This window comes from Rhinolophus sinicus, chromosome 15 (genome assembly GCF_057876585.1).
Source record: "Rhinolophus sinicus isolate RSI-liver-muscle chromosome 15, RSI-T2T, whole genome shotgun sequence".
Classification (NCBI taxonomy): Eukaryota; Metazoa; Chordata; class Mammalia; order Chiroptera; family Rhinolophidae; genus Rhinolophus; species Rhinolophus sinicus.
Window position 1 is genome coordinate 96,512,687 of NC_142515.1, and position 15,616 is coordinate 96,528,302.

Below are 15,616 nucleotides of genomic sequence, written 5' to 3' on the forward strand. Positions count from 1 at the left end.
CCTAATAGCTTCCCTGAAGAATTCTATCAAATTACTTGCATCTCATTTTGTCTAGACCATCCATTTTCTAACTATTATATCAATATAATATAATTCACCTTTAGGGAAATTGTAATGAAAACCATACAACTTAATCATATTGATGAATAAGTGGTAAGTGACTTACTGGTTTAAAAAAAATGCATATTTCATTTTCAAAAAGGAAGGCTTTTTGAAAGCCTTTCCTAAAACTTATCTGTCGCTTTTTCTTGGATATATGCCAACTTTTGCTAGCATTTTTACACGTTTAATAGTTTAATATTATTGACATGGTCAAGAGTCCAACGTTAGTTTTGGGGTAGATATTTACTCCTCTACATCTTGGTCAGAAAAATACAGAAAAACTGATTTTATGTTCCTATGCATTTTAACATGGTTTATACAGGTTCTGACAGAAAACAGACAGGAATATTAGGCTCTGGAGAAGATAAGACTGTCTAAATTCTACCACCCACTTGCTATGTAACATTAGATAAGCTACAATTTTTGAGACTCACTTCCCTCACCAATATAATGAAAGTAATAATCTCTATTTTACAGGCTCAAGATGAGGGATGAATAAAATAGGCCACCTAAGAATATAACAAATAACAAAACTATAAAAAAACACATTTATAATTATAATCATAATCTGTTTACCTTGCTTCGTGGAGATAACTTTACACAGACTGATTCTGGAACCCAATTGGGTGAGAGTGGGGCTGGCTAGGAATGGCGAAAGCCTTTAGCCAGAATCCTAGGAAGGACTAGTATTGATGGGAGTAACTCTGGATGAGTTGACCAGGTATATGTTGTATTATAGAAAGGAAAATCATTACTAACATTTACTTCCTAATTGAGAAGAACCATTGCTCAACAGAGGAAACTCAGCCCTTAGAAGGGGCGTATAGTACGGAACGTGTCTATGAGTGACAGTCTCAGCACTTTGCATACAGCCTGCTTGCACAGGAAAGACCACTATTAGTTCCTTGGATAAGTGCTGTGGACGACTGGGGAGACCCTACATGGTAATTCCTTTTGGCAGGGATACTGATTATCAGCATTCACCTTCATTGGGCATGTGCTAAGTGTATGCTGGCCTCCCCTTGCTGCCAGGTGGCTTTGTTATGCTTTTCTCCCTCAATGCCTCCTTTTTAACAAGTGTTTTTCACATAGCAGTACTTCTGCATAATTTATTTTTATCTCATGTGCAGGAACTCATTTAGTTTTCTATTCTGTAAAAACCTCTTAATATAAAGTAAAATTATTTCCCCACAGCATGAAATGTTTTATTACCTACTGTCATTAATTAATTAATCGATTATTAATAATACTGGGCATTGTATGTAAGGCAAGTCACATATGCAAATTTTTTTTTTTGTGTGTGTGTTTCTCCTTTTGTTTTCCTTACAAAAATCTTATTGATATAAACATTAAGAGAATTTGCTACTAATGAAATATATAATGGAAACAGATGACTACACTTACCTTTTTTGTTCTGCTCTCGAGAGAAATATCACTTCTTATTATGAGAACAATATGTAACTCTTTATTGAAAGGGCCGCAGTGAATGATGGTTAGGAAGCTAAGTAACGGTAGTCAGTCTCTGAGCTGTCACTTCATCAGAGAATACTTTGGTTACAGAACGGAGCATATGTTTAGTCTCTACATTTGTGTACTTGAAACACAGTGAAAGCATAAAGTCAGGCTAAGAGCACTTATTGATGAATAGAAGATGCAAGAAGAGATAAAAAGGCTATAACTACAGGAAGAATTACAGTGCAGCAATTTCTAGAAACCATTTGGTTGGAATACATTTAGAGGATCCAAATGGTAATAGTAAAAGTGTCTTGCACAATATCCAGTCCTGGGAAAGTAAAATACTTCAAAATATGCTATGTAGTTTCAACTATGATAACAAAAAGTCATTAGGGAATGATTATAATCCTTAGAGTAAAACAAACTAAAGCAAAATTCACTGCTTTTAATTCCCCATGGCATGATCTGTCTTGCCTACAATAAAACATTTGTAGGCAAATAAATCATTACCTCATAAATCCATTTTGCCTTCATGTATATATATATATATTAAACTATTTTAACTGAAGCTACAGTGAGTGAAATCTCTGACTCTCAGAAGAAGAATGCATTTCCTTTCGTTTAGTATATGACTAAACCTGAAAAAAGCAATTTGTTCTAGATCAGGGTTTCTCTAACCTCGGCACTATGATATTTAAGCTGGATAATTCTTTCCTATGGGTCCTGTCCTGTGTAGCGTTATTTGGAAGTCTCTCAGTCTCTACATACTAGATGTTACTAGCATTGCCCCCACCCAGTTCTGACATCTAAAATGTTACCAGTCATTGCCAAATGTCCACCAGGGGGGAAAATCATTACCCCTGTTGAGAATCACTGAGCTAGATTTTGGTTCTCTGCTATTCTTCTCTAGGATGAAATGATCTGAAATCCTAACAGCACTCAAAGAATGCTACTAAATGGTAAAATATGGTTTTCAATCAATCCAATTGCTCCAATCCTTGAAATATTTAGCAAAAAATAGTTTTAAAAATACATATTAAAAAAATCACAACTTTATTGGCAATCAAGAATGGGAAAATTTATTCCATAGGAATTACTGTATAACCCAGCAATCCCTCTCCTGGGTATCCACCCAAAATATCCAAACACATTTATCCATAAAGACAAGTGTACTCCAATGTTCATTGCAGTTTTATTTACCGTGGCCAAGACATGGAAACAACCAAAATGTCCTTTGATAGATAAATGGATAAAGAAATTGTGGCATATATACACAATGGAATCCTATTCGGCGGTAAGAAAAAATGAAACAGGACCATTCGTGACAACATGGATGGATCTTGGGATTATAATGCTAAGCAAAATAAGTCAGACAGAAAAAGTAGACAACCATATGATTTCACTGAAAGGTGGTATATAAAACAAAAACAACAAAAGAACAAGACAAGCAAATGAGAAACAAAAACTCATAGACACAGACAATAGTTTGATGGTTACCAGAGGGGAAGGGGGTTAGTAGATGAGGGTAAAGGGGATCAAATATATGGTTATGGAAGGAGAACTGACTCTGGGTGATGAACACACAATGTGATTTATAGAGGATGTAAAACAGAATTGTATACCTGAAATTTATGTAACTTTACTACCAGTTGTCACCCCAATAAACTTTAATAAAAAAAATAGCGACTGAAATCATTCAAATTGATAGTTTAAGCATGTGCTCTATGCTTCAGTGTATTTTGCAAATTACTTTAAAAAAATAGATCTGATGGTGTTTCTTATATTAAATAATACTATAGGATGAATATATTAGTCATAATATTAACTCTACAATATATTTAGGGACTGACAAACTTCATATCCATCCAAAGCTGTATTATGAATTTTTAAAAGATTAACTAGGAATCAGGTTAAAAACAATTTTGAATCATGATTCCTTTATTTTTAAGAGCGTGCATCACAATTAGTGACCCACACATTTAAAATCTGAAATGTCTGACAGGCATTTTTTAAAACGTCTGACATATTTAATCCTCATAGCAACTGTGCGTTTTATTGTCTCTATTTTATGAGTGAGGAAATAAATATACTGGTAATCATAATAAATGTAAATCACTAAAATGTCCAATTTAATGAAAGACATTCAGATTGGATTAAAATTTTATTTGTAAACTTTTAGAAAGAATGCTTATAAAACATAATGTCAGAAAAGTTCCAAGTGAAAAAGTCACATCAGGTATTACTAAGCTGAAAATAGCTGGTGTTTCTACAGTTATGTTAAAATAAATTTTAAGGCATAAAACATAATTTGGGATAAAATGAGTAGGTCCACAATGATAAAAAGAAACAATATGTTAAACATTTTAAAACATCTCAAGAAACAAGAAAAATCCCAAATAAATATCCTCATGTTACACCTTAAAGAACTAGAAAAAGAAGAACAAATGAAACCCAACGTTAGCAGAGAAAGGAAATAATAAAAATCAGTGCAGAACTAAATGAAACAGAGACAGAAAGGCAATAGAAAAAATTAATGTGACAAAAAGCTGGTTCTTTGAAAAGATTAATAAAATTGACAAACCCTTGGCTAGACTCACTAAGATAAAAAGAGAAAAGACACTAATAAAATCAGAAATGAAAGAGGGGAAGTTATCACGAGTGCCACAGAAATACAAAGTATAATCCAAGAATACTATGAGGCACTATATGCCACCAAATTCAATCACCTAGAAGAAATGGACAAGTTCTTAGAAACATACAGCCTTCCTAGCCTGAATCACAAAGAATTGGAAGATTTAAATAGCCTGATTAACAGTAAGGAAATTGAATCAGTCATCTGAAACCTTCCCAAGCGCAAAAGTGCAGGACCAGGTGGCTTCACTAGTGAATTCTACCAAAACCAAACCTTCAAAGAGGATCTAATATCTGTCCTACTCAAACTCTTCCAAAAAATTGACAAAGAGACAATACAACAAAACTCATTTTATGAGGCCAACATTACCTTGATACAAAAACCTGGTAAGGATAACACAAAAAAAGAAAACTGCAGACCAATATCTCTGATGAATACAGATGCAAAAATCCTAAACAAATTCTAGCAAATAGAATGCAACAATACATTAAAAATATTATTCATCACGATCAAGTTGGGTTCATCCAGGGGCACAACAAAGGTTCAATATATGCAAATCCATCAATGTGATACATCACATAAAATAAAGGACAAAAATCATTTGATTATATCAATTGATGAAGAAAAAGCATTTGATAAGATACAACATCCATTTATAATTAAAACACTTAATAAAATAGGTATGGAAGGAAATTTCTGAACATAATGAAGGCTATATATGACAAACCTAATATCATAATTAACTAATATCATAATTAATGGTAAAAAATTGAAGCCCTTTGCTCTATGTTCAGGAACATGACAGGGCTGTCCCCTATCACCTCTGCTTTTCAACATAGTGTTGTAAGTCCTCGCCAGGGCAATCAGGCCAGAGCAAGAAGTAAAAGGCATCCAAATTGGGAATCAAGAAGTTAAATTGTTGGGCCAGCCTGGTGGCTCAGGCGGTTAGAGCTCCATGCTCCTAACTCCGAAGGCTGCCGGTTTGATTCCCACATGGGCCAGTGGGCTCTCAACCACAAGGTTGCCAGTTCGATTCCTCGAGTCCCGCAAGGGATGGTGGGCTCCGCCCCCTGCAACTAGAAAACGGCAACTGGACCTGGAGCTGAGCTGTGCCCTCCATAACTAAGACTGAAAGGACAACAACTTGAAGCTGAACAGCACCCTCCACAACTAAGATTGAAAGGACAACAACTTGACTTGGAAAAAAGTCCTGGAAGTGCACACTGTTCCCCCATTAAAGTCCTGTTCCCCTTCCCCAATAAAATCTTTAAAAAAAAAAAAAAGTTAAATTGTCACTCTTTGCAGGTGACATGATGTTATATACAGAAAATCCTAAAGACACCACCAAAAAGCTATTAGACACCGTCAACGAATACAGTAAAGTTGTCGGCTACAAAATCAACGTACAAAAGTCCATTGCATTCCTATATACCAGGGGTGTCCAAACTTTTTTCAACGTTTTTCACCAAGGGCCATATGCAGTAAAATACACAAACAGCCGGGCCACTCACTCGAGGTGAAGTACGTATTGCCTCACCTGGTTTATTTAAGTAAACTAAATATATTTTTGGAATTTGCTGCGGGCCAATTAAAAATGGATTGTGGGCCGCAGCTGGCCCGTGGGCTGCAGTTTGGACACCCCTGCTAAATACCGACAAAGAAATCCCAGAATAATAAATTAAAAAAAAAAAAATCCTTTGCAATTGCAACAGAAAGAATAAAACACCTAGGAATAAACTTAACCAAGGATGTGAAACCTATATGCTGACCACTATGAGACATTTTTTAAAGAAATTGAAGAAGACACAAAGAAATGGAAAGACACTATGTGCTCATGGATTGGAAGAATCAACATATTTAAAATGACCGTATTATCCAAAGCAATACACAGATTTAATGCAATCCCCATCTAAATCCCAATGGCATGTGTTAACACAATAGAACAAAAAAATCATCAGATTTGTATGGAACCACAAAAGACCCCAAATAGCCAAAGCAATTTTAAGAAAAAAGAACAATAATGGAGGTATCACACTCCCTGACTTTAGCTTGTACTACAGGGTCACAATAATCAAAACAGCATGCAACTGGCAGAAAAACAGACACATAGACCATTGGAATAGAATAGGGAACCCAGAAATAAAGCCACATAAATATGGACAGATTATTTTTGACAAAGAGGGAAAAACATACAGTGGATGAAAGACAGTTTCTTCAATAAATGGTGCTGGCAGAATTGGAAAGCCACGTGCAAAAGAATGAAAGTGGACTGCTATTTGTCACCATGTACCAAAGTTAATTCAAAATGGATCAACGACTTATGCATAAGACCTGAAACAATACACTGCATAGAAGAAAACAGGTACTAAACTTATGGACCTTGGGTTCAAAGAGCATTTTATGAATTTGACTCCAAAGGCAAGGGAAGTAAAAGCTAAAATAAATGAATGGGACTATATCAAACTTAAAAGCTTCTGCACGGCAAAAGAGACCATCAACAAAATAAAGAGGCAACCAATGAATGGGAGAAGAGTTTTGCAAACAGTGCCTCCGATAAGGGGCTAATATCCAAAGTATACAAGGAACTCATGCAACTCAACAACAAAAAAACAAACAACCCAATTGAAAAATGGGCAGAGGACGTGAAGAAACATTTCTCCAAAGAGGACTTACAAATGGCAAATAGACATATGAAAAAATGCTCAACATCACTAATCATCAGAGAAATGCCAATGCAAACCCCAATGAGATATCACCTCACCCCAGTCAGAATGGCTATCATCAACAAGACAAATAGTAACAAGTGTTGGAGAGGCTGCGGAGACAAAGGAACCCTCATACACTGTTGGTGGGAATGCAGACTGGTGCAGCCGCTATGGAAGGCAGTGTTGAGATTCCTCAAAAAATTAAGGATAGAATTACCATATGACCCAGCAATCCCTCTTCTGGCTATTTACCCAAAAAATCTGAAGACATTTATCTGAAAATCTGAAGATGTAAAGATATTCTGTGTGTTAATCTTATGGTTGTTAACATACTGAAGTTTATTTAAGATGTGTATGTGAATAAGCTTGAGGAAAGTGTTAAGGAAGTCAGAATGTATTTAAAAACATTATATTTGGGAATAATAAACCCCGGAAAGCCCACTTGTGAATAATAAGATAATTCTTTTATTAAGACTCACCAAATTGTGAGGTCATATTGTATAAGGGAAAAAGGTCAGCAATACCATCCTTAATATTGCTACAGTCAATCAAGTTTACTTAATTTCTCAATATTGGATATAATGATTAAAAATACACTAGTATTGGGGCGGCCAGATGGCTGTTGGTTAGAGCGCGAGTGCTGAACAATAGGGTTGCCAGTTTGATTCCCACATGGGCCAGTGAGCTGTGCCCTCCACAACTAGATTGAAGGACAATGACTTGGAGCTGACGGGCCCTGGAGAAACACACAGTTCCCCAATATTCCCCAATAAAATTGAAAAAAACAACACCACCACGCACCAGTATCTACCTCTTTTATATAATGTTTTGAAGCATTTTGACTTGCTTCTTCCAGTTGGGCTCATCTATGTCCACCATCCTTACTTCCTATTAATGTGGATTTTTAAGACTTGACTTAAAAACAAGGATGAGGTGGATGAATCAACTTGTATTAGCATATGAATTAGTGTACTAGTGTGATAATGTTATAACGCGCTTGGGAGTTCCTCATGTCTCAGTTCTGGATCTGTTTTCATTTGAAACTATTTCCCTAGCCTGCCATCCTCCTGGGGAACTGACAACATCTACATTTAAATAGCCAGTTCAGCTTTTTATGTTCCCAATCTAAATATCAAACTGCCAACCAGCTATTTCAAAAACATCTCAAATTCAATATGTCCAAACTAAAGCCAGGATTCCATGTACTCTGTTTTCATGAAGGATACCATTTATCCTCTGGGTGTATGAGTCCTACACCTAGGTGTAAATATTGCAAATCCATCTGCTTTACATTCCACATCCAATTCAGTACCAAGTTGTCAATATTACCTTCTAAATCTCTCTCAGTATGTCTTTTTCTCTCCATCATTATTTCTGCTAACCTAGTACACGCTATTGTCATGTCTTCCCAACCCTTCTGTAACAGCCAGACTATAAGCTCTCTACTTATATTCACTTATTTAATCCTACTCTGATGAGGCCACTACCATGATTATCCTGATTTCACCTAGGAAGCAATCTGTTTAATATCAAAGAACCAGTGAGTGGAAGAGCTGGAATTGGAACCACGTCTATGAAGCGCCTGCATATCTATGCCCTTACATACCACATTATAGGACCTGATCTAGAGAAGCCCCTATTTTATTTTCTGTAGATTCTAGGAAAATGCATTGTGACTATTTTAATTGAAGTTATCTTGAGCTTTCAATATACCCTTGTAAAATGGAAAGTGATTCTTTTTCATATTGGAGTTTCTTAAATGCTGACTCTGAGCAAGGCGGAACATTTAACTTTGAAATCTTAGCTCACTAAAATTCTTTCTACAGGTAATAAAGACAGTGTGATCCAGACATGTTTTCTTCTAAAACCTGACATCTGGCTTAACACAGGGATAGAGTTGGGAAAAACTCGAGTAAAGTTTTCACCTGTTCTTAGACGGTGCCTGTCCTATATCAGCACTCTCAATCAAGTAAGCCCTGGGCAAGGGCAGCGTCATAGTCTATTTACAGGGAATCCTGTGAGCAGGGCCTGAAGTGCAGCTTTTCTGTCTATCCCTGTTGACTGTAGAAGTATCCACGTGATTTAAACTCCAGATGCACAGGAGGCAGACTTGACATCCTGTTTTGAAAACTGAGAAGACTGACTTGCATGACCTTCCAAAGCCCATCTCAAATCGATGCAGAGATGGACTCCGTGACAGTTTGCAGATTTATTGTACTGGACTCTGTTTTGAAGTGACTTTATCTTCCTAGGCTGTGTTTGACATTAGGATATGACGATGAGTTCAAAATCAAAATCTCTGTAATTGGGTGGACACCATACTCCGAGTTACAAAGCCTTGAAATCCATTATATCTCCTGGAAACATTTCATTTTTAAATTCAGAATAAGGGGTATTTTGAAAACAATCAACAGTCTGTACTCTCTCTCCTGTCATATCTTCAACCATTACTGGATGATGTTGAGTTAGGTGACCACAACGCCTAACATCTTTGAGAGCTCCTAGTTGGGAGACCATCTTCAATGACTTTCAAATGTTAGCTTGTTGGCTTTTCTCTCAGCTCCAGTGTCTGAATTCTGCAGCACCTCTGAGGAACTTTCCTTACTGTCAGTTGTGATAGCTCCCCCTGGCCTATTTCCAATGATTTAGTTTTCCTGTTGTCTCTAATTCTCTTGTAGTTTCTACATTACTAAGACACTGTCCAGTTTACTGTCTCTATATAACTCAAGGACATGGCACAGACTTGGCCAGCTTTCCAGTAACATTCCTTCAAAAGCCTGTATAAAACAGGAGGGATATCCTGATTCTGTCTCTTTAGAGCTAGGTTGCTATCGTTGTCTCCACATACACTGACTTCCAGCTCAGAGTGAAGTCTCATCTCATTGAAGTTACAACATAACTCTACAAAGTCACAATTTAGTAGGTTGGAATAGTTTATGAGAAAGTCTAAGTTTATCTCCAACTATTGTTTTTAGCTTAGGCTTTCCTGTTTTCATCGCTCAGCGTCCCCACCTGGATAAAGGTGTTGATCCACAATCTACGGTGTTTATGGGTAGAAATAGTTACAGAAAATTTAAATGTTTTGTCACCTCATTTGTACTCTTGCACCACACAGTTGTGATGATTTTATACACAATTGTCAATAATGTCTCCAAATTTAGAAAGCAGCAGCCCTGAGCTTTCCATTTACCTAATTCCTCTTCTGTTTGTTGGTAGAAATGTTAGTTTTGTAGAGATAGGTGAAAAGTACACTTGTAAAAGTAGGGCTACCTTTTCTACTTTTCAAAAGTAGAGGTAGAGCTTGCGTTTTATATGTGTTAGCTGCAGACATTCAGAAGAGAGGAGCCCCACAAATTGCAAGGGTATTCCCCATCCTGGAAATAGGATGCACCCCTCCCTGGGTGGAGTGAAACTTGAAAGGGAACTGCTCAGTATCAGAATGGGGAGCAGAGCCCCATTGCACCCACAGTAATCCAAGAGCTCCAGTTCAGCTCTCTCTGTTTTCTCTCAGTGAATATAATGTAACATTTAACCTTCAAATTGTTGCACCTAGAGAAAACTAACAGTTTTCTGATAACCTGGAGATGGAGTCACATAACATTTAAAATTCTGGCACACTCTATAAGAATAATTAGAGATTCTGGACAGAGCTTGTCAAGTTGAGTATGTCCAATATAACAGGAAATTATCTGGCAAAATACCGTATTTCCAAAATAGAATTCTAAAGAACAATTGGAATCTCAGTGAGAATAGGCCCAGCTGAACATTAAAGTCGTGAAATAGAAGGAAATATTGAGACAATTACAGTAAAGGCGGGGAGGGGGGGCGGAGAGAAAAAAGGATTAAAGCAGAAGAGACCATAATAGGAAGACAGTTGAATGAGATAATCTGACATAAAACAAGTGGTGTCTCTGAAATAGGTAACCCACATAAAAGGGAAAATGTTAAATGATACAGCACAGACTAATTTCCCTGAAATGAAAAAAATGATTGAATCTTCAAATTGAAAGGGCACACAGTGAATCATATCTCAGTACAGCTATGAAATATCATAAGAATGAAAATATCATTATTCAGGCATTCAATCTGAGTAAGGCAAGAAACTTGAACAATGAAAAATCAATTCTGCCTCAGACATCTTCACAAGACCCATCAATGCCAAAAGAAAATGGAGATGTGTCTATATAGATGATCTCAAGATCCATGGAGCAGAAACCAGATATCACTATTCACTACTATATTCACAGCATCTGAAGCAGTTCATGGAACATAGTATGTGCTCAATAAATACTCCCTCACTGAATCCATATCAATTCCTCAGAAAAGGTGGGTAGTTATTGACTATTATAGTCAGTCAACTTATCACTCAAATATAACGAGGCATTCTTAAATAAGAAACTACTGAGGAAATGTATTTCTTAGTAAATATTCTTGAAAAAAGTTCAGGCAAGCAATAGATGAATCAAAGTAAGAAACTTGAGAACGAAAAATAAATGGGATATTGTATCATTTTTATTAAAACAGTATATTCCTTTTTATAAAAGAAGAGCCAGCTGAAAGGGTGGAGAGGGAAAAAAAAACAAGCATTCCCTGTGCTGGGAAATGGAAGAAGTTGGAATACAGAACCAAGAGGGGAGTGTTCATAGAACGAGAGGTTAGAAGAGGGTTGATGTTTGAGAGGAAATAAAGGAAAAGAGGAAAAGAGGGATTTTTAAGAAGGATTACGGGAAGTCTGAATGTACAGATCAGTACCTATTTTTGCTGTTGTTGGATACTCTTTCTTGGATATAGTATCTTTCTGAAACTTGGTCATATCGTATCTTACACGTATGTATGTATATGTCCGTATAAAATTAGAATGTAAGATTCATGAGGCCAGGGATTTTTAACTTTTCATTGCTATGTTCACAGCACCTATCACAATGGCCTAGCCCTACTTTGGGAAAAGTAGGTGTTAGATAAATACTTATTGGGTGAATGATATTTTAGGTACTTCACTATTATGCAGTAAAATTTTTCTTATTATAAGAAGTGATCATTACAAAATTCATGATAAAATGTATTACTAATTCTTTCAAGCAGTCAGCTTTGATTTGGGTTATTTCTTTTTACTATCTTCTTCATATTCACGTAACTACTTCCCCTATTTATTGTTTCATTTCCTTGTTATTTCTGTCACCTCTTAGAATCTATAAAATAAAACCTTTTTCTGCAAAGATGCTTATACTAGAAACAATTTTTCAGAAGTGTATTTGTATTTCTTCTTAGAATTATATCATCTTAGAGGCTTCAGACATTTCACAGATAATTCAGTTTGGCCATTTCATTTTAGAGAAAGGAAAAGGCCATCCATCTTTCTAAATGACTTGCCCAAGGTCTCATAGCTCTAATTAACATTCTTCCCACTCAGCTATTTTAGCTCTTTGCGTTATTGGCTTTCTTAAATATTAAAGTATTATATCATAATATTTCACTCATTTAAAAATATTTTCAAATGAGATCATTCTACTTGAGTATTTACTTTTAATATTAAAGCATAAAGCGACTTTAGTTCTCTAAATATCAGCTTCTCACTTTCTTCCCTAATGTTTGGGTATGCATGTCATAATTAAGTATCTACTGAATAAAAAATTCTTGGCTTATTTTAAGTCTTCAGAACATTCTGCGAAATCCCAGAGGCCTATTATCAAGGCTTTGTTTACACAATCAATTTCCTGGAATCTGCTTCCATTCTGTGTCCATATTTCCTTTACCACTCATTTATATCCATAGTGGGTAGAAGAGGAAAGAAAAGAGGATATGTGCTTTGCTTACACATTTCTGCCTGTTATTAATATTGTGGTGAGAATACTTCTGTAACATTGGACCATTTTCTAAAATGTAAGTTTCTTGGCCCATTCTGCAGGCAAAGAGAAACAGTAGACCAAGATGCTGACAAGGAAAAGTATGATTTTGCAAATGTAAGACCAATGTATTATTTTGATCTTGGAAAAGTCTAAATAAATTTAGTTCTAACTTTTCTCCTGTGGGATCTAAAGTTTATAAGATCTTTCATGTGAACAAGATAAATTTCATCAAATGTAATGATTGCTATCATTACAGCAACTGTTACTTATAAAATTAAATTTCAATAGATTTCATCATCTTTCTTTGATAAGAGAGTGAGTTTCTTAAACTTTGTGAGAAAGGTCAACATCAGTTATCTATTTTTGTCCTAGATTGGGAGAGAGTGACTTAATTCTTATGGTCTGTCATGCAGGATAAAGCTAATGCAGACTATGTATACGTGTGTGTGCTCCATCTCTCCTTCAAATCTTCATTTTATATTTAATTAACAAAAGTCTGAGATTTAGAACTTACTTTTCCCATTCTTATGGAATGTGCCACTCAGTTACTTTTCCCCAGTTTCTTTGTCTATAAGCAATTGTTAATACATAATTGAAGATCAAGCTTCATGAATAAAATAACATATTTCTTGACCAAAGCAAAAACATAATGACTACAATAAGGATTAATTTTAAGAGTATAACACCTCATTATCATTACATTCCATCTCATTTGGGAAGATGTAAGTAAATAAAGAATTGTTTTAATTTCACAGATATATATTAAACAGCAAAAGCAACGAAAAGTATGTTATATAACACAGCTGCACTCTGTGTCAATCTCAGTTCCTGAATGACTTTATGAGCTTAATTATTAAATTTTAACTCTTAATGAAGAAAATATTGTGAATATTGCATAGAACTTAATGATAGGGCACAAGTGTTTTAGAGTGTGTCTGCAAAGTAATCCATTTCTACTTATTTAGTTTTCAGTTGGGTTATTTATAAAATGGGACTCATGGTTGCAACTTTTTTTCAAAATTTAGGAAGAATAAAATGAGATATCATGCATGAAGTATGAAGCAAAATGTTTGGAAAATACTAAAACTTCAATAAACATTAAGTATTAACATTATTAATAACTAAAACATCTATTTGAGTTCATTTCTATCTATTTGTATGCAAATATAAACCATATTTGCCACTATAGTGACAGTAGAACAAAAAAGTGTTCCTGTAGAGATGGTGCCGCCTCAACACTGTCAAGTAGTTGAGTTGTGTACTTGCTTATCCTTGTCCATGAAGAACAATTTGCAACTCTTAAAAACTGGTTAAATGGTGCACTTTACTGTCTTCCCCAAATATATCTTGGTTACTGATTTTTGTTACTATCAGTCTTTAAGAAATTAAAACCATTTGCTAGAATTATACTAGAGTCTGCCATTAGTTTCTTTGGAGACTTTTTTTTTTAATTGTGCAACTGCCAATGTGTGAGTTCTGATATTATAACTCTATTCTTACCCAATCCATTTGGATGTTTTCTTACCAGTTTCATCTCCCAAAATGACTTACCCACAGTGAGAAACATATACTTTAAAAAATGGTTCAAAGACATAATACCATGTTTCCCGAAAATAAGACCTAACTGGATCATCAGCTCTAATGCATCTTTTGGAGCAAAAATTAATATAAGACTTGGTCTTATTTTAATATAAGACTGGGTATAATATAATATAATGCCCAATCTTATTTTAATATAAGACCGGGTCTTATATTAATTTTTGCTCCAAAAGACACATTATACCTGCTGGTCCGGCTAGGTCTTATTTTTGGGGAAACAGTATGTCAAACAAATTATTATTGTATTAATATGACACATTCTTTGGCTAACCTCACAGAATCAATGATGTATTAACAAAAAATATATATCAGATTTGTTGACATTTTGGTCAAAATAGTAGCTTTCCTTCAATGTCTGTAGAAAAACACCAGGCTTAAGATTTTAGTAGACATACATTGTCATTCAAACCAAAGCAACAGATATTTAATGGGAAATTAACATCTTCAAGGCCCTAAGCAACAGAGTACAGAGGACTGAATAAAATTAAAGAAACAAGATTCTGTTCAAGGAACTTACGAAATCGATGAAAATATTAAAAATAAAAGATGAGACAACTGATTATAGACAACAAAAGGGAGAGGAAAAACAGTGTATGATAGCTGCCTTTATCTAATACATGGATAATAAACGAGATAAAAATGATGATACAGGAATGATTTTTTCAGACTTGGGTGGTCTGGGGTTTGAGCAAGTTTTTAAATCATAAAAAGTAACTGAATAAGTTTTTAGTAGACGAGAGGCATTTATGATCCAAAGTGCTGACGTTAGATACTAGGCTATAATTCAGAAGAACATAGTAAAGAATGACATTAAGGGAAACAGGGAATTGTGTGGGCTGGAAGGTTTCTATGAGACAGCAGGTGGCAGGCAGGACCAGACTGGGTATTTCTCTTTAAATCTGCGTGAGAATATTAAACTGGCACAGAGCTACAATTATTTTTAAATAAGTACATGTTAAAATTAATATTGTTCAGAGTTCAGTTTAAAAAATATTTCGGGGTTGTTGCTTCACAAACAGTGCATTATATATATGTTTGCTACTGTATTAATGTGCGGAACTGAATACTTTAAAGTGAAATATTTGAAATATTCTCTCTGTTATCTGGCTCATAAATCTGTGTGAAAAGTTATTACAGTTGCAATTCAGCATTATAGTTCATCTATTTTAAAAAATGAGTTTGGTATATATTTCTTCCACAGGGGCTAGATACCTGGTTTTAATCCAGAGCAAGACCATTCTCTAATGTAAAGTTATGCATACTGGCAGATTTCATTA